The following is a 20,355-nucleotide window of genomic DNA, read 5'->3' on the forward strand; positions in this document are numbered from 1 at the left end:
GATATTTTAAATCCACACAGTTAAGGCTCTATCCATAACACAAACTGAAGATTATAATTCAAAGTAGAAAGGGATAATGAAGCAAGGGGTAAGTTCAAGAAATAGAAAGCGAGCAAGAGAGATTGGAATTTGGGATGGAGATCCTTAAGAAGAAGAAGAATAACCACGCAGAATATTATATTCATAAGGTAGCAACAAGTATTCTAAGAAAGCCAATATGAGAATGGAGAAAGGAGATTTTGCCAATAGGGATGACTGCAAGTAAGGGTACAGAAAATGACAAGAGGGGGCTGGAAATTACTGAAGAAACCTGGCAAAGGAACCAAGATATTGGAGGCAAATAACTCAAGCAGGAAAGGTAATAGCATGGGATGAGGTCAGGAAGACATTTGGATTGCAGGCTAGAGATTGTCTTCCGTAGCAGGGCTTGATCTCAGAGTACAGGCAAAGAGAAAGGGATAAGGGAATTTTAAGTGAAAGACCTGCTCTGCTTGAGTTTTTAGTTGAATCTAGAACAGAAGCAGCTGTTAAAAAGGGAATAATTAGTATGGCATACAAAACATTGCACAATAACTATAAGAATTAATCACAGGAAATTAGAAAAGACTGGAAAGAGGGACTGGAAAAGTAATTTACAAGAAATTAATAGTTAAGACATATGAATGGCTCCCGAGTATGCAACCAAGTCTAGAAGGTTTAAGATCTTTACTTGGAAGTGTTTGCATAAGTATTTCTATACCCCAAGCAGACTTCAAAGATTTTTCCTCAGGTAGATAGCAAATGTTGGAGGTGTGAAGGAGAAGAGAGAGGTAGTTGGGAAATTATGTTTTGAGAGTGTAATGAGTTGGCAGATGTTCAAAATTCCTACAGAGTACTCTATCAGAAATATTGGGTGAGCAAATGGTTGTAACTAAGGAAATTATTATTTTGAGCTGGGATACAGGATCTGAATTGCCTAGACATAGTAAGACCTTATTATGTTTAATTCTGTTGGCTGCCAAAAAAATATTAGAAAATGGAAATCAAAGTCTACATCAACTGTATTTGTGGTATTTAATGTTATAAGAGAGATAAATTAACTGGAAGAGGTGTCTAGAAAAGGGGAAAAGCAAGTTACAGAGAAGTAAATGGAAATTATGGGAAAAAAATACATGCATAATAATGTTTATGAGGAGGTGGAGTGAGGTTTAAGGGAAATCAAGAATTCAGCATTTTTTGTAATGTTGAATTGATGATAGTAGCAAAGAAAATATATCAGATGCATACTGCATTTAAATGGAAAAATGTTAAAATGTTTTGTTTTCTTTTCTGTTAATTTATGTTTGCCTATGTCTTAAGAGACAATTTAATAGGGGTATTAAAAAAGACACCAAGCAAGCAGAACAGTGGTGTTTGAACTGAATCAGAGGAAAACCCAGAAAAGGCTTTCTCACTTGAATCTTCATTGAAAGCAGGGCTACATGCAGCTCAAACTAATATGAAGCTTTCTTAATACAGGATCCACTTCCTTTGAACTACGGAAGAGCTGAGTTGGACTCTTGAACCTGTTAGTGATGCAGGCATTAGGAGGAATTGTGAGGGTTCTGTTGCAGGAAAGGGAGACTATCATTAGACAGAAGGTCCTGTCCACCATGGCAGGACCCAGAGAAAGGGGTCAGGTGTAAACAGAAAATCTATGAATGAATGGTGACTCTAACCACTGACATCTCACAATTCAGCATAATGCTTGCATCCCTTGATGAAAGAACAGCACTGTGAAGCCTGACAGATAAGGTATGGAAGTCTTGGGAAGGATCTAAGCCTGAATTCTCTGTTGCATCCTATCCTAGGTTGCCAAGACCAGTGCTTCCTGCATCCTCTTGAGTGTCCAGTTCTGGTCTGATGAAAGAAGTCCTCTCTTTGATGGAATCAGACAGGCATTTTAATGATTTATGGTGATCCCCAAAGACTGCAAAACCTCAGAGCATCCAGTATAAGCATACCACTAGAACAGAAATGACCAGATGGGAGAACACGTTTCTTCTCCTGAGAAGCCTTCACCTATGTGTTGAGCACCCTAGTAAACACTGAAAAAATATTATATGGATCTGCTTACTGCTTCTTGCTGCTTGCTCTTGCTGTGGGATTTGCTGGCTGGATTCTGCTAAAATTCAAAGTCTAGTTATATTTGCATTCACAGTCTGTCACATACAGAAACTTGCAGAATATACACTGATGAGAGAATATACTTTGCAGCATCAACTTTAGAGAGCAGTAACCAATAACTTTTTATAATAAACCAAACTGGACAAATGTTGCAGCTTAAAAGTACTGTTCCAACTTTACTTCTCATATAGTACAGATGATGTGAGAGATATAACATTTACCTCAGGACTTGTGTCCCTACCATACCTCTAACATAACCAGATTTAATACAGACTTTTTATACATATTTTAGTTAAACACACACCCTCTTGGTTTTGGAAAGATACTGCCTTGATGATGCAAATGCTAACACATCTGTTCTTGTGCAAATGCTGATAAGTAAACTGTCCTCAAGGAAACGCCTTGTGGATTAGAAAAGCACATTTTTAAACTTTCTTAGAAAAACATGACCTGTTGTCCAGTGAAAGCAGATTACATTCTTGTCATGTCTGTAAGAAGTCAGTTTTCTTGATGTGTGTGCAATACACTCATAAGCAAGTTCCTTATTTTTTAAGCCACAGTAAGCCACAGTCATTTAGTATGGTTGCTGATCACATATTACTAAACTCTGTTTCTGTATTTAAGCAAACTTTTTCTTTCAGCATATTTACAACAGAATTAATTTTAGCCTTAAATTCATAATATCTAACAATTCCCTCTGTTTTTAAACATACTCAAAACATTTTATACTGATATGTATTTTTTATCACAATATATAGTCTTTTGATACAACAAATCAAAATGCAATTTTACATAGTTAATACAATGATATTAAAGTATTACTAACAAACTGAATGTATTTAACAACTTTTTCTTTTGCAGACCATTCTGTGAAAATATTTTATCAGTTATGAGCTGTGTCTGCTTTAGTTTAACTTGATTAATTTATTCCTTTGCAATTACAGAATTTAATTTATGACTTAGAACTGTTTCATTAACTCTTTGCAACTTGTTGAATTAACTGTAAGAGACAAGAACCATGTGCTACTGCAAGCATTTATAACATTGTGGTCATGTCTTTGAACTGCTCATTAAAGAATGCTATGTACATATTAGTCCATTAGCTGTATATGAGTACAATATTTTAATGTAATTTTCCTCTAACTGGGGTAAAACCAGTGATATTACAACTTGACAAATTACTTTTAAACTTATCACAATGTATTCTGTACAGTATGTATTTAGACAGACTGTTTGCTATTCATGCATTTTAATCTAGTAGGTACCTTGGACCCAATTTTTTAAAAACATGGTTTTTCACACATATTCATTGCTAGACATTAATTTAATTTGTACTGAATTCTTCTGTATTTGTACATACAAAGACTATAAAGTAAATTTAGTCTAATCTTACAAATTTAATAGCATTAATATTGCCAAAAACATATTGAAATAGTGACCAATCTTGTTCAATTTTTTTACATATCTTTACTCTCTCTTGTATAGCTGTTATCAATTTTAAGCCATCTCTTGTTTTTTTAAACCATCTTTTGTATAGCTTTACAGTTTAACAGGTTGTAAATACAATTTAATACTAAACAATACAATAATAACCATTATGATAGCTATTAACTTGTAAAATATCTTATTCTGTAAAGTTTAATCCAGTTTACCAGTATGTCTAATGCACTAATACCTGTTTTTTCCTTCCCCCCAAAAGAGTATTGTCAAGAAGGAATGAAATATTATTTTTTTTCTTGTAGCTTTATTTCTGACCCTTGTTGTTTATTTTTTTCTGTAGCTTTATTTTAGACCCTTGTTGTTTATTTTTTATGTAGCTTTATTTTAGACCCTTGTTGTTTATTTTTTTCTGTAGCTTTATTTTAGACCCTTGTTGTTTTCTGTAGCTTTATTTCTGACTCTTGTGCAATACTGCTTATACAGTCAGTGTAAAACTGAGAAAGTACCCCTCCCCCTGTAGTACTGCAGCACTGTTTATCTGCTTTATAATATATGTCAGCCCAACACTTTGGTTATACATTTGCTTTATTAGGTTATTAAACTATAGACCTTTGTCTGATCTGATCATCTTTTCTGTTGCCTTTGCTGTCTATTTCTACTAGTAGTAGTTATTGTACCCTCCTGTATACTTTATTTAAACTGTATGTATACTATAACCCATCTGTTGGCTATACTTGATGTAACTAAGGTTTTTTTTTTTTTTTATCAGTGACATATATGCACAATTGTGATGTTTTATTATAATTACCAAATAGTGTTGCATGTGAACATTTTAACAATTATGTTTTAAATAATAAGTTTTTAGAAAAACTCAAGCCACTTGTCTAGCAGTTTTGTTTCTTATCTTATCTTTTCAAAATTTCCTGTAACTATTCATCCAGTTTAGGAAGGTCTGAGCTCACATTTCAATTAACCCTTTTTAGCATTTTTCCTTTAATCATATATATTTTTTAACTTTTGATTTCAGTATTTTTATTTATTTATTTAACTGTTCTGACATTCATTTTACAAAGACTGTTTGACTAATACCATCCGTGATTTTATTTCTTTTTAAAATTCAGAACTTTAACTGTTTGTTGTGGTGTTACTATACAATTATAAAAAAAATGTAAAAAAATAAATAGATAGCTTAACAAACACATTTATATATTTACATTATTTATATTTGCTGTTGTCTGCCTGTTATTCTTGTGTGTTGTATAAAAAGAAAATACATGAATGTCAGTCTTGTGACTTTAAATCATTACTCTTATTAACTATTTTTATTTAATTTTTATATACAAGAACTGTTTTGTTTACCTTTTGACTATGCTATGAGAATGTCAGTCATATGCTCTACTTTACTGTAGTACTGATAAATACATTGCTTTAATTGAATGGAAGTTTTAAACATTTGAGAATGATTTGGCAGATCCTATCATCCTACCATGTAAGCTTAACCATTTTCAAAACACAAAAATGTTATAAAATATATTTATTTTGTACAGATCACCTGTAGTTTCCTACTATTTCCCAATGTATGAAGGAAGTCAGTCTCTGTCAGTTGAGCTAATCTATTTTCTTCATCTTGTAACTGTTGTTTAAGAGTCTCCTGTAATATTGCATGGTCTTTCTGACATTTTTTAGTAAGCTGTTCTGCTGAATTTGAAACTCCTATGCACTTTTGAAAAGATGCATGTATAACTTGTCTAAACTTCCTGAACTCATTGTGTCTGTCTTTTAGAAGTTTACTACATTTTTTTGTAACAAAATGTACTAAGGGTTCTATCAGTAACTGATTTGACTCACATGTGGTGACAGGACATAACTGTTTAACATCTGAATATAATAGAAACACTGTACCCTTAGTTAATTCTTTATCATGAACAGATCTGTCTTTACAGTCTATTTTTTTAGCAATATGATGCAATACTTTTTTATGGCATAATACACAAAATGCAATTTTTGTTGAATCACACAATAAACATTTGTCATATTTCACATGGTTTTCTTTGAGATACCAGTCAAATATTGTAATACATTTGCATAATGCCTTACTATCAACCTGGCCTACTAAGGTTTTACATTTACTAATATGCTGTGTATACCAACATTGCAATTTTTTACATTTTCTTGAATTATGCATGAAAATATCCATACTGTCTAATTAAACATCCAAACTGTCTAAAAATATACAAACTGTCTAAGAAATATACAAACTATGTAAGAATATACAAACTGTTTATCATCATCCACACTAAATATGTGACACAGAAAAAAGTCTTACCAGTTAGCAAGAAAACAGGTGATCAGGCTATTGTTGCTGATGGCTAGAAATGTTTCAGAGTCACTTGAGAAGCTGGGAAAGCACAACAGGCAGTGGACTGTTGGGCTAGTGGATATCCCCCTTTTCTTTAGTGAAATTATGGCACTGTGACTGGAACTTCTGTCTCACTCCGGATGTAGACGTCTAAAAAACTTTACTACTGCAAGCTGCATAAACTGGAATACTTCTGTTCAGAATTGACAAATACGTACAAATGTTAGTTACTGCAATTTAACTGAAGTAACCCTCTGCAGGGCTTACCATCACTCCCCCTGTGTTTGAATGCAGAGTGTAGGTTCAGATGCAGGCTAGCTTGCCATTGAAAAATTATTTAGATCTATGCTTACTGCTTCTTGCTGCTTGCTCTTGCTGTGGGATTTGCTGGCTGGATTCTGCTAAAATTCAAAGTCTAGTTATATTTGCATTCACAGTCTGTCGCATACAGAAACTTGCAGAATATACACTGATGAGAGAATATACTTTGCAGCATCAACTTTAGAGAGCAGTAACCAATAACTTTTTATAATAAACCAAACTGGACAAACGTTGCAGCTTAAAAGTACTGTTCCAACTTTACTTCTCATATAGTACAGATGATGTGAGAGATATAACATTTACCTCAGGACTTGTGTCCCTACCATACCTCTAACATAACTAGATTTAATACAGACTTTTTATACATATTTTAGTTAAACACACACCCTCTTGGTTTTGGAAAGATACTGCCTTGATGACGCAAATGCTAACACATCTGTTCTTGTGCAAATGCTGATAAGTAAACTGTCTTCAAGGAAACGCCTTGTGGATTAGAAAAGCACATTTTTAAACTTTCTTAGAAAAACATGTCCTGTTGTCCAGTGAAAGCAGATTACATTCTTGTCATGTCTGTAAGAAGTCAGTTTTCTTGATGTGTGTGCAATACACTCATAAGCAAGTTCCTTATTTTTTTAAGCCACAGACATTTAGTATGGTTGCTGATCACATATTACTAAACTCTGTTTCTGTAGTTAAGCAAACTTTTTCTTTCAGCATATTTACAACAGAATTAATTTTAGCCTTAAATTCATAATATCTAACAAACACTCTGAGAGCAAAAAGGCCAAAAACAGCACTTTGCCCTGAAAGTGGTACCCACCTAGAGAGAACCAAAGGTATCTTTTGTGCTGACTCCACCAGTGTTTCATAAATACTCATCACACCATCCATCTTAATGTAGCATGAGCATAATCTAGAGATTCACCATCCAGAACTCAATACATGGGATCTGCTCATATAAGTTGCTGAAGTTCGGGATATATCGGAAACCTATGACCTCCTGAAAAATTAAAAGCAGCCACACAGTGGGTCCTCTGAGGAGTAAAATCTGTGCTTATTGCAAGAGCTCTGCAGTAATGTATTGGCCTCTAAATGAAAGTCTTGTTGATGGAAAATGTTAAAGCTTTAAGATGTAGTCAGCAGTGACCATGTGGAGAACCCACTGGTCCTTCATCATGGCCTTCTAAAGCCAGTGAAAACTTGCAGAACCACCACCATGACCACCTTTGACATTTTTTTGCCAAAGACTGCAAATATTGGGCCACCACAGTCATTTTCCTGGGTAATGTGGTTAGCAATGTAAAAAAGGCAGGAACATTTGACACTTAAGGGCCCTCTGTCTGCAAGTCACTTTCTTCTTTGGGTGTGTTGACTAGGCTTAAAAGAGAAAGAGGTACTGATGACTGTCATAAAAGCACCCTCCCATGGTGAGAGCTGACTTTCTTTTCATGGTAAAATAAACTAGATGCTGTAAAGCCTCAATTTAAAACTGGGCTTTCAGAACAGACTGCCTGAATACATTTTTAAGGGGATACAGCATCAGCTACATCATTATCATCACAGTCATATGCATGAATCTGTTATACTAGCAATAGTGTCTGCATATCCAAAACTACCATTAGTCAGTTGACAGCTACTGTGGCAGTCACACAGTCCTGACCAACTCTTCCTTAAGCACAGACTCAGGAAATACTGAAAGGTTTTTCAATGGTTGATCCCCTATGAAGGACTAGAACTTAGTGAAATCAGACAATTGGTGGATCTAAGCCACAGTGTGGATGAAAGAAGAGGTAGACAGAACTTGTGGTGACAGTAGAGTGTTAGACTGCAGTGCAGATGGTCCAGGGTTCTAATCCAGGGTATGCAAACTTTATTCCTCACTAAAAGAATACAGGGCATAAATAAAATGTCCTGTGAAGACTGCCTCAAGGTCCTGTCCCTGTATTCTGTCTTCTACAGGCTTTTGAGAGGAGCTCTATGCCTAGCATACAGGGCACTGTCAGACCCCATTCTGATGGACTTCCTGCATATCCACAAACCAAACAGCACCAGAATTACCCATTCTAAAGACTTAAACCAAGCCTGTGATATAAATAGGACCTGCTGGAGAGACAGGTATGTATCCCAGAGACTACCCCATCTATGGAACAGGCTCCTCATCCATGTGAAGTAGAGCTCCTCCCTAACCCAATTCAAGTGCAACTTGGACAATTCAATGGGGAATAGGAAATTCATCCCTGGTTTGGCACCTATGTTTCTAATGGATAGAGGCAATCTGTAAATAGATCATCTCCCAGGCCCCTGTGTGCAAATTTTTCATCTCCCAAACCCCTGCTTACACTCATCAAGGGTATCAGAACTTGTCAGAGATTTTGGATGCATGGCTAGGCTTAAAAAGGATCTTGTGGTTGTCAGCCTAGTAAACACATATGAACCTAAAGTTGTGTAAAAATCTTACCATAACAGTAGATGCCCTTCTTTTCTCTGTTGCAGTATTCATCACCTCTGGGATCTCCTGCCAAGGGCAGCCCAACTTCTGATCAACATACCAAAGTCTTTATTAATAGGAGCATTATACTTCAGATGTATGCTTCCCACACAAATGTAAGGCATCAAGGTGAGGTACATATGTTCTCAATCTAGAATTGAAGTGCCCCAGGAGAACCAAGACCCAAATGGAAAGGAAAACACGTACATCCAGAAATAGGAAGGCAAGAAGGAGAAGAACCTCTCAGCCAAAAAGAAAATACCACCTATGGTATATATATATATATATATATATATATATATATATATATATATATATATATAAAGAAGGCCATGTTATTTATTTATTTGTAGTTTATTAATTTATCCTTTGCTAACTGGGTTAGTCGAACTAGGCTAGTAGCAACTTTTCAGGGGAGACCTAAGGTAGTATTTATACTACCACATCTACTTTTATGGTAAGACTACACAACTGTACTATGTCCTTCCATATCACTGTTGCAGTATTCATCACCTCTGGGAGAGTACAGAAGCTACTGTGAATCCAGGGAGGAGCCCTCCTGAAACCCATGCAGGATAGGTTTGGCAAAACTTTTCCTGGCCATGGAAATGAACATCCAATTTGTAATGTTTTGTGAATGTGTAAACCAAAGACCAAATAGCAGCTTCAAGGATGGAGTTGGTATCCAAACCCTTGAAGAAAGCTCCTGAGGAAGCAACTGCACTAGGAGAATGAGCCTGAACAGGAGCAGACATCTGTTTACCATTAAAAGTACAATAAAAGGAAAAGGCCTTGGAAAGCCTGGACAAGACTGTTTGCTTATAAATTGCCAAATTCACTGTCCTGTTATGAAAAGAAACAAAAAGCTGATTGGATTTATGAAGGGTATTTATTTTGTTAAATAGTATCTAAACTGTTTAAGTCCAAGGTATGAAGAACCTTCTCATTAGCATATGGCAGACAAGGGGGGGAAGCTGGATAGTCTGATTAAGGGACAGCTCATTAACCATCTTGGGCATCAAAGGATTCGGAGAGACAGGACTGCCATAAAGACCTGGGGTTTAGAAACTCATCTGGCGGAGGCTTTAGCAATCAATAAAACTGTCTTCCAGGTGTAATGTTGCAAAGCAGCAGCATCAGGCTCGAAAGAAGCCCAAGTCAGTTGGACAAAATTAGGATTCCAAGAAGTAGGAACAGGCTTTCTTGGTGGTCTATGAAGTTTGCATTTTTGAAACTGCTTGACTTCAAATCTGGAGACCAGAGGAGGATTCAGTGACAGACAGGAAAATTGCTGACAAATGAGTTTTCACTGAAGAATATACTAAGACGGCATGTAGCACATACCTCTCAACTGTCCAGATTTTTGTAGAATGTCCAGATTTTTGCCTCATATTTTGGTCTCTCTCTCTCTCATAGAATGTGTGGTTTTCTGGCAAATCTCTGAGGACTGATGTCATTAAATAATAACATACATTTGAATTACAGACTTCATATCCTTCAGAAGATGAGTGCTAATGCAAATCTTGTTACTCAAGCAACATTCTAAGTTTGTAAGAGCAATATCTAAAATCTGTCCATATTCTGGGGTCTTTGTCCCCCATTATTTTAGGCTTTGTCCAGATTTCTTGCACCAAGAAGTTGAGAGGTATGATGTAGCAGTTCTCCCAGGGAGGAAAAAAACAATGAGATCACCACTGAAATGGACACTGGTGATGTTTAAGACACCAGACAGAAAATCTCTTCCACTTGGATATATATGATTTTCTAGTATTGGGTTTCCTGGCCTCCTGCAAGATCCTAAGCATATCCTCAAAAAACTAGTACCAGAAAGAAATCAAAACCCTAGCACCCAAAGTGTCAGTTGATAAGAGGACAAATGAGGGTGGAGGAGAGATCCATTGTCCTGTGTGAAAAGGTCCATATGGTGAGGTAACTTATGATGGCCCCTGTACAAATGGAATAAGAGGGGAGCCAATGCTGCCTGGGTAAAAAGGGAGTCACCAACAAGATTTTTGGAGTGCTGTCCCTCATTTTGTGAAGGGCCTTAGGCAGGGGAAGAAAGGCATAAAGGAACATTCCCTTCCAAGAGAAAAACATGGCATCCATTTTCCAAGCCAACAGACTTAGGAATCTGGAACAGAACTGAGGGAGTTGCCTATTCAGAGGGGGAGGCAAAGAGATCCACTTGAGGAATACCTCACTGATGAACTATGCCCAGAAACACATCTCTGTGAAGCATCCATATGTGAGGCTGTGTCATGGACCTGCTGAGAGAATCTGCCACAAGACTGCATTCTGAAGGTATGCATACTGCCTATATGATCACCTGCAGCTAGATGGCTATTTCCCAGGCTTGAACAGCTATTTTACAATGAAGGTAAGAACTCATGTCCCCTTGCTTCTTAATGTACAACATGACTGTGGTGTTGTCTGTAAAAACAAAGGACCTGAACCCAGAGTGAGTGGAAAGCTTGAAGAGTCAGAATGATAGCCCTCATTTCCTTGATTTTTATGTGATCTGCTTTCTGTTGAGGTGACCAAAGTTCCTGAAACTTCATGGATCCTGAAGCAGCTCCCCACCCCAGGTTTGAGGCATCTGTTAAAGGTTTCTGGGATGGCTAAGGAGATTGGAAGGAATGCCAGGATTAGTTTCATAGGTGTTTACTAGGCTAACAACCACAAAGGCCCTTTTAAGCCTAGTCATGCATCCCAAATCTTTGATAAGTTCTGCTAACCTGGATAAGTGTAAGCACGGGCCTGGGAGATGAACCATTTACAGGTTACCTGTGTCCATTAGAGACATAGGTGCTAAACCAGGGATAAATTTCTGGTTTCCCATCCAATTGTCCAGTCTGAACTGGAATTGGGTTAGGGAGGAACTCTGCTTCACATGGATGTGGATCCTGTTCCATAGACGGGGTAGTCTCTGGGATACATACCTATCTCTCCAGCAGGTCCTACTTGTATCACAGGCAAGGTTTAAGTCTTTAGAATGGCTAATTCTGGTGCTGTTTGTTTTGTGGATATGCAGGAGGTCAATCAGAGTGGGGTCTGACAATGCCCTGTATGCCAGGCATAGATCTCCCTTCAAGAGCCAGTAGGAGACAGAATACAGGGATAGGGCCTTGAGGCGGTCTGCATGGGACATATTACTTATGTCCTCTATTCTTTTAATGAGGAACCTCTGTGGACATTCCAATTGTTGGATATGCCTGGTTAGGTACATACCAAAGGGAGCACTGTGCTCAATGATAGGTCTGACGAATGCCGAATACATTGGAACAATGACTTCCTTGAACTTAGATGCCATACCTTTGTTTATAAGTTGTGCAACATAGAATGATTTCCTCACCACTGTTGATACGTGATGATCAAAGGCTTGATTACTGTGTGTGTCCCTAAGTCCCTGACTACTGGGTCAACTCTAAGGGGGTGTGTTGTCAATATGATAGCTAATGGGGATGGATGACTTCCCAAAGGATACTATTATGCATTACTTGGCATTTAGTTTTAGTCCATGGATCTGACACCAGTTGTTTGTCTGTGTCAGCCCCTCCTCTAGAACATTTGTGTCAGTATAAGATTCAATGATAGCTCCTAATTTGCAGTCATCTGAAAATTTAGTCAGCCAGAGACCACCGACATTGGCCTTGACTTTTGAAAAGTCAATGTCAAAAAGGAGTGGTCCAAGGACTTATCCCTGAGGGATTCCACTTTTGACTGGCCTCTTTGTAGAAGCGGACTCCCCAATTCTAACTTTCTGGGTCCTGTCTGTGAGCCAGTTGGCTATCCACCGGGTGACATATGGGTTTATACTAGCCTCTTGAATTTGTCAACAATGCTTTGGTGGGTTATTGTGTCAAATGCCATGGCTTGGTCAAGGTAGGCAGTGTGAATGATTTTGCCCTCATCCATTGCTTTGGTGACCTTCTTAAAAGTCCACCAGGATGAGTAGGCATGGTCTGCCCTTGACGAAACCAAACTGGGTTGGGTCCAATGTCTGGAGGTTTACTATATCTCTATTGATCATCTCCATGATAATTCTTTCCATGGTTTTACATATAAGACTAGTGAAACTTATGAATCTGTAGTCTCCAGGGTCTGTAGATGGCCCACCTTTGTGCAGAGGGATGACTGTTGCCTTTCTCCATTCATGAGGCATGAAGCTTGTTGGAGGCTACAGTTAAATAGTAATTCCAGAAGCCCTGATAGGTCATGTTTCATGCTATTTAGAAGGCATACTGGAATATTGTCTGGGCCCACTGATGCAGTGTCCTTGGTTTTAGAGAGAGCATTAATGACCTGTTCCCTAGTGATAACAGGGGGAGTTATATTTGATATTTCCTAAGGGAAGTTTGAGGGGGAGAGAGGAGTAAAGTTGCAGCTGAATTTATCAGCTAGGAGGTTTGCTATATCTTCTGGCTCAGTTGGCTCCATTTACAATGAGCTCTGCACACAATTGTGTATTGCCTTTGAGGTTGCGGACATAGCTAAAGAATGCTTTGTGCTTATCCTTGGCCTGGGAGGCCAAACTTGGCTTTGGTAGACTTTATTTGTCCTCTGAGTTGTTTGTTTAGTTTGACAAGTGCTTTAATTCTGTTGGGTGCTGCACCTCCTAATTTTTGCCATGATTTTCTTCCTCCTGTTATACAGATGACTGATTTTGTGATTCCACCAGGGTGGCTTGTTTTTTTAGTTAGTTCTGTATTTCCTCCTTTTGGGTACAGTTACCTCTATGCAGCTATTAATATGCTTGTACAGGGTTTCTGTGAAGAGTTTTTGCATAGCCAGAAGTGTTCTCAGGGTTTATGGGGGCTTGAAATGTTGCCAGGTTCTCACTTAATAGCAGAAGGTTAGCCTTAGAATAGTTCCTGAATATTCCAGGCTTAGCTGGGGGTCTAAGTTTTATTTTTACTTCAAAGGAGACCATTTTGTGGTCTGACCTTACCAGGGAAGACATTACAGTAGGGGATGTGCAGCAGTCTCCCATATTAGTGAGGACCAGATCCGCTATGGTTGCACCCCTAGTTGGTATACTGACTGTCTGGTCCAGGGAGTTTGTGTTTACAAAATCCAGGAATCTCTGTGCATGTACTTTTGGTGCCATATAGGATTCCCAGTTAATAATGGAGTAATTAAAGTCACCCATGAATATGGTGTTGGGTTGAATGGTCAGTGTTTCTAATAAGTTTAAATACATGGTATGGGTTTCCTGGGTCATAGAGGAGTGTTTGACCAGCCTTGAAATATATTTATTTTTGATGTAAATAGAGACACCTCCACCTTTAGCCCCTGCGTGTGAAGTAGCTGGCCTAAATGTGTGGAAGGCATTATAACCTTGCACTGTTGGTGTGCTCTCCACGGCTATAAGCCATGTCTCAGTGACCGCACAGATATCAGCATTCTCTACGGTAAAGAGAGCTTCTAGGGAGTGGTTTAGACTCCTAGCATTGAGCAGTAATACCTTTCTTGGTTTTGATTTGTTATGTCAGAAGTACTTTTAGTTTGGCATTGCCTAAAAAAGGCACTATGGGGGAAGACAATCTTTTAGCTAATATTCGAAAGACTAGTGGGGAGAGGTGCAGACCATCCCTGGCAAAGCAGCGTGGTCTGTTGACCATCTCCTTCCATACTGACAAATATTGCACCCCCTTAGAATGACCCCAGAAACTAAGCCAATTATTAAAGTTAATCATCTTTTGTTTGCATTGTGGCATCATCCTTGGAGGAGATAAAATGATGCTCAATGCTAGGCTCATACTAGCCTGAGACACACATTCTGAGAGCTCCATGATGTCTCTCTTCATATATAGTCTAGGGAAGTACGTCTCAGGTCATTTACTCCCACATGGACTATGAATGAGTCATACTGGTAATTGTGGTCCAATGACCTGAGTGCATGCGTAATGTGGTGGATCCTAGCCCCTGATAAGCAATTGACTGTAACGTTCCCCTTACTCAGCCTAGTGAGAGGGACATCAGTGTGTCTTACAATGGAGTCTCCAATGACTAGAATGTAGGATTGTGTGGTGACTTGCCTTATGGGCTTAGAGGTAGAGGATCTATGAGATGTAGCTCTATGTGTTGGTGTGGGTGTTGTTTTGAAAGAGCGCATTTGTGGCTGCTGAGGGTATTTGTTATGTGCATTTCATCTAGGAGGTCTTTGTAGTTTAGAAAGGTTACATGCAAGTGCCTTAGCATATGTGGGTCTATATGTCTGCTTTGAATTGTGTGCCATGGGTGCAGAGTGTGTATTATTGACAACCTTATTGACATTATGAGTACTTTTATGTGAGAGCTTTGCCTCCAGTGACGTGTAAATACATCTCTCACATACCATATCAGTTTGAGAATTAACTGGTTGTCAGTATATCCACCAGACTGGTAACGGAGACAGTAGGAAAGTTTATACCCATGGCAATAGACACTTTTTTATTGATTAGACAATTGGAGTGAGAATGTCAATCACTGTCAGGTGTATCCAGTTTGCAACTATGTGGACAGTGCTTGTTACTACAAACTAGTGCAGTGCTGTGTGAAACTAAGTATTGGAGAAATTTCAATTGTACTTTTAAGGAAAAATGTCACTCAAGGTGTCTGAGTCTGTACAGAGCACTGCCAAACACTTGAGGAGAAACTAATATGTACACCCTGAAAATTTAAGAACAAAGTATTTAGGCAGATAATCTGAAGTTAGAAACAAATCAAGTAGTATTTACTGAAAACAAAGAATTAGCTTGTCAAGAATAATGAAAAGAGGGGAGTCCCATGAATGGCTATTGCCTGGCTACTACTACTGCTGGTCTCACCACAGCTTCACTCTGTTGGGATACAATGCTTCTTAGCTTCTTCTCTCACTAGAAGCAAAACATTAGCACCAATCCCAAGAAGAGAAGCAGGCAACAGCCTGTTTGGTGATCCACAGTCTTGTCCCGGATGATGCAAGGATCTGTAGGCTTGTAGCCTTTTTCTAGTAGATGCTTCAAATAGCAACCAGACCAATCAGGTACGTTAAGCACAAACACTTACTCTTCAACCACGAACAGTCAGGAATCAATGCACTCTGCTCCTTCTCTCACCAGGATCAGAATATAAGCACAGATTCCAAGCTGTCACCTATAAAGCAGTTGTTAGACTTTCTGATGATCAGCAGTCTCCAGGAAATAATGTCCCTGTACTCCTTCTCTCACCAGGAGAAAACAGAAGCACTAATCCCAAAATGACTACTGTAAGGCAGAATGTGGGCTCTGCAATAACTGGTGGTCTTGCAATAGATGCTTAAAGGTAAGATGAAAAAAATAGTTTATCCTAAACACTGCAGTGTGCACTAAACAGTTAGATATTAAAGTGGGTAACTTAAGTTTTAGCTGTCTAAAAAGTTAAGTTTTAGTGGACAGTCACTATTTTTAAATGAGCACGATAGATTGAAAGGGGGAAGTCACTTTTAATTTCTGGTACTAAGGAATACAGTAGGCTGGACAATAAATTTAAATAGTTGAAGGGGAGTGATTTCACAAAATGACAATCTTGTGCTTACTCACACCACCCAGTGAAAGGAGAGAGGGAACAGAATATATGGTCAAATTAACATAAGGGGCAGGCAACTAGAAAGATGGTGTTTAAGAATAAACAGTAACAGGGTGGGAAAAAAGCTTTGAACCCTAGAGCCCTTAGAAACTCACTGGCTAGAAGACAGGACAGGAGAAGCAGGGAAAGAAAACAACTCATGAGACAGACTTGGTTGCAAGAAGAGAGGATAGCACTGGAACAGTTTGGATCCTGCAGCCTAGAAAGATGTGGTCCTGAGATGGGAGTCAACACTGACTTCTAAATGTTGAATATGAACCCCAAACAGTACAAAAGGAGCTGGGTAAAATGAAGATCCTGTACTGGTTTAGTTTGGAATGGGGCCTGAAGCAAGAGGTCGTCCAGCCAGGGAAAAATCTGAATGCCCCAAAGCCTGCAGAAGGTGACCATTAGGCATTGGCTGACTACCCTTGGGACTACTGGAAGTCGAAAGGACAAAGCAGAAAACTGAAAATGAGAAGAAGAAACAAAGAAATATAAACATTTCCTGAATGGAAGGTGAAAAGGAATATGAAGGTAAGGGTGCTTTAGGTCCAGGGAAAATAGAAAGGACTGGGGAAGCAGCAGGGGAAATAGAGTCTGAAGAAAAAGCATTCAGAATGATAGCATTATGAGAAGTGTTCAGAAAGGAAAGATCCGGGACAGGTGTCCAAGACTCCTCTTTCCATGGGACTAGAAACAAAAACTCTAAACCCCTCTCAGTCTGTGGAGCAGACAGAATGGTATGCTGGTCTAACAAATCCTGCAATACTCCTGAAAAATTATGGAGTTGTTCTACAGGAGGATACTGGAGAGGGAGGTAAGGGTTTTCCAGACCATAAAGTAACCCTGCTCGATAATGGAGAAAACCCAAGAGTCTGTGATGATTTTTTGCCAAAGTGGGAGAGACAAATAAAGCCTGAGGGACATGGGAACCTGGCAAATAAGAAGAGAAGGCAGAAAGTCAGATGGCTGCAGACGTGTCATGAAAGAACTACCTTAGCGTCCTAGACTTTTGAGTAGGCTTATCAGAAAATACACACCTAGGAGCATTCTTACCCTTGGAAGACTGTCTAGGCAGTCTACGCAAAAAGGCAGTCTTACTAGGATAGTTCCTCTGAAGCTAGGAAATGGAAGAAACAAAGATGTGCTTCAAATCTTTCATGAAATTACCCTGATCTTCTTAAAGAGCTCTGCCACAGCAGTGCCAAACAAGTTATGATTATCCAAAGCAGCATCCAGGAGATCTGATTTAATATCATCTGCCAAGGCTTGAAATCGAAGCTAGGAATAGTGCCTCATCACACAGCCAGAGGCAGCAACCCTAGAGGAGGCATCTGCTGCATCATAGCTGCACTTTATAGAGTGATGAGAAACTTCAGAAGTGGAACCTAATAAAGAGCTGAGACCTTACCCTCAGTCAGGCAAGTCAAAGACAATCTTCCCAATTGGGGAAAGAAGAGACAAAATGTTAACTTGCCATATGGATCTGGTTATTTATAGCCCTAAAGGCTAAGGTAGTAGAAGTATATACTTTCTTACCAATCCATTCCATAGCTCTGATGGAAGGAGTTTAGAAGAGGTCAGCAGCCTAGAAGTTTTATCAGTAGACACAAAAATCACCACTGGATCATATAAAGGCCATTTGTACAAGAACTTGCAGGCATCTGCCACCTTATAGAAGCTGTCAGGCTTCTTAGGGGTTGGAGGCTGGGAGTTTGGTGCCAGTGAAGCAGCCGAGAAGGTAGCCAACAAAGCAATGAGCATAGGAGGGATGGCAGAAGATTTAGGAGAGTGCATCTGTAACAACTCATATTATTTTTTCTAGACATCAGATACCTGTGAGCAATCCCACTTAAAATGTTCCATCATATGCAGGACCATGTCTCTAAAGGATGGTTCCTTGAAAAGAGAATCAGGATTGACAGATTCCTCCTCCTCCTCCAACCCATACTGTAAAGGAGAGGGCAACCAAGATGAGTAGGTCAAAGAGTCAGTATCAGAGTCAGAATCCTCATCCAAGGACACAGGGTCTCTTGCCCTCGGGGGGGGGGGGGTCAAGGAGATGCAGGAACCAAAAGTTCTGCCATTCCTTTGTGAATCCCTGGTAGCTGAAACCACATTTAGTTTTCTGTCTTTACTTCAGTGGGACATCTACCCTGACAAAATGTGTTGGTTTGGACCCCTGCCTGGATTTGATTAAGGTACCATGCACCTATTCCTTAAAAAGAATCTGAAGAATCTCTTTTGGCCCCTCAGACATAATCAGCCATGGTTCCCTCTCAATGTCCATACAGACCTCTGAGAAGGTTGCGGCAGAAGAAACCAATGGTAATATTAGAATGTCCTCTGTGTTCTCGTGCACCTCACGACAGATGTCTAGTGGAGGCTGCATAAATGCAAGCTCAGGTCTAGACGTTTGGCCATCCCAGGGTACCTTGGGCTAACAGCTTGAGACATTGGCTCTCAAGATAAATGGAAAGGGAAGAAAGACAGCCATGTAAAGTCATAGATACAGAAATCTGAGAAATGAAACACTGAGTGTGGTTGTGAGGCTCACCTAAACAAAACAGCCATCTATCATGGCAGTCCTTATGGGAAACCTGCCTCCCACACTGACATTTCCCATTCTTGGATGACATGTAACTCAATGAAAAATATAAGAAAAAGAAACCCCACCAGGGTACTTATCTTGAAGATCTAGGCTCACTATAACCAGCAAAGTGAAGGGCGTTTAATCAAATGCACTGCAATGGCATTCAGACGGGTGGCAACAAGGTTCAGGATTGACAGCATCTATATGTCACATTTATGCCCTACCCTGTATCATTAAGGACAAGCCCCACATGATTTTACACAACTGTGTTAAAATTAGGGCCTGAAATTCAAACTCTGGTGTAGATGGACATTGTGGATCTTCCTATTTATGTTTTTCTGGGCTTAGGGGGAGGCCAGAGGCGAGGAGATCTCAGTTCTGAGTGCTAACCATCAGCCCTCAACCAGGAAGGGGTTGCTCCCTGGGATAAGGCCAAGTGTGATGTGGTTAGAAAACTGTGGGCTTGGTTGCCTAACCCCACCACACCCACAGTATATCTGCCAGTATGCACCAATTGAAGGTCTCTTATTACCTGCCTAAGTCCAGGGTAGGGCAAGAACTAAAGCTCTAATTGATGGTGAGGATACATGCAAGAACCAGCTAACCATATCAGCAATGGACTTAACTTCACAATGATTTGACTCAAACTGCAATAAAATTCTATAATCTTCAGATAGTGCTTCAGCAAAGACATGGGGATGCCGTATGGTGATCTTCTTCAGAGCCCCTTGCCAGGCACTTTCAACCATCACCATCTTCTGCCCTGTCTACAAGTGGCCAAGTTGAACTTTTGAAATTAATGGCAGTGCTCAACATTGTGCTTCTCTACCAGATATTAGAGCTACAATGCCCAAATGAGTTTTGGCAGACAACCGTGTGGCAAAATGAAAATTAGAAACTAGAACTCTTCCATGACATCCACAACCAAGTTTAGATCCATGTAAGCAACAGAAAAAATCAAAGTTTTCAGTGACTAGATGTGTTGTGCTTTCAACAGTGTGCAATATCATAATATATGCTGTCATAAGGTATGCACTCCTTCAAACATGAAGCTTGCAAGAAAATATAACAAAATGGAGAGGAAAGAAATTTCCAAAAACCCACAAAATATGATACCCTGAAGTTACATCTTTACTTTCTGCTGGTAAAGGAGATTCTCCCTGAGAAGTAACAGAAGAGGAGATAACCATTGCTGTCTTGATCTCAATGGAGCTATCAAAATCCTTAGAGCCTTCTCCCTCCTGTCCTTCAAAGGTAATTTCTGAACTGAAGACAAAGTATGCTGGAAACCCCTGCTTCAATTCTACAGGAAGGTTTTCTGAGACTATTAAAAAGGAAGGAAGCTGAGTGGTCTAAGCAGAGAAACAGTTCTGCCAAGGTGGTCTAATGCTTATATACAGAAGAAATACCTGGCAATTTAACTAGTTATTCTGGATCCAG

Source organism: Protopterus annectens, chromosome 14.part0, assembly GCF_019279795.1.
Source record: "Protopterus annectens isolate FY-2018-M chromosome 14.part0, PAN1.0, whole genome shotgun sequence".
NCBI lineage: Eukaryota > Metazoa > Chordata > Ceratodontiformes > Protopteridae > Protopterus > Protopterus annectens.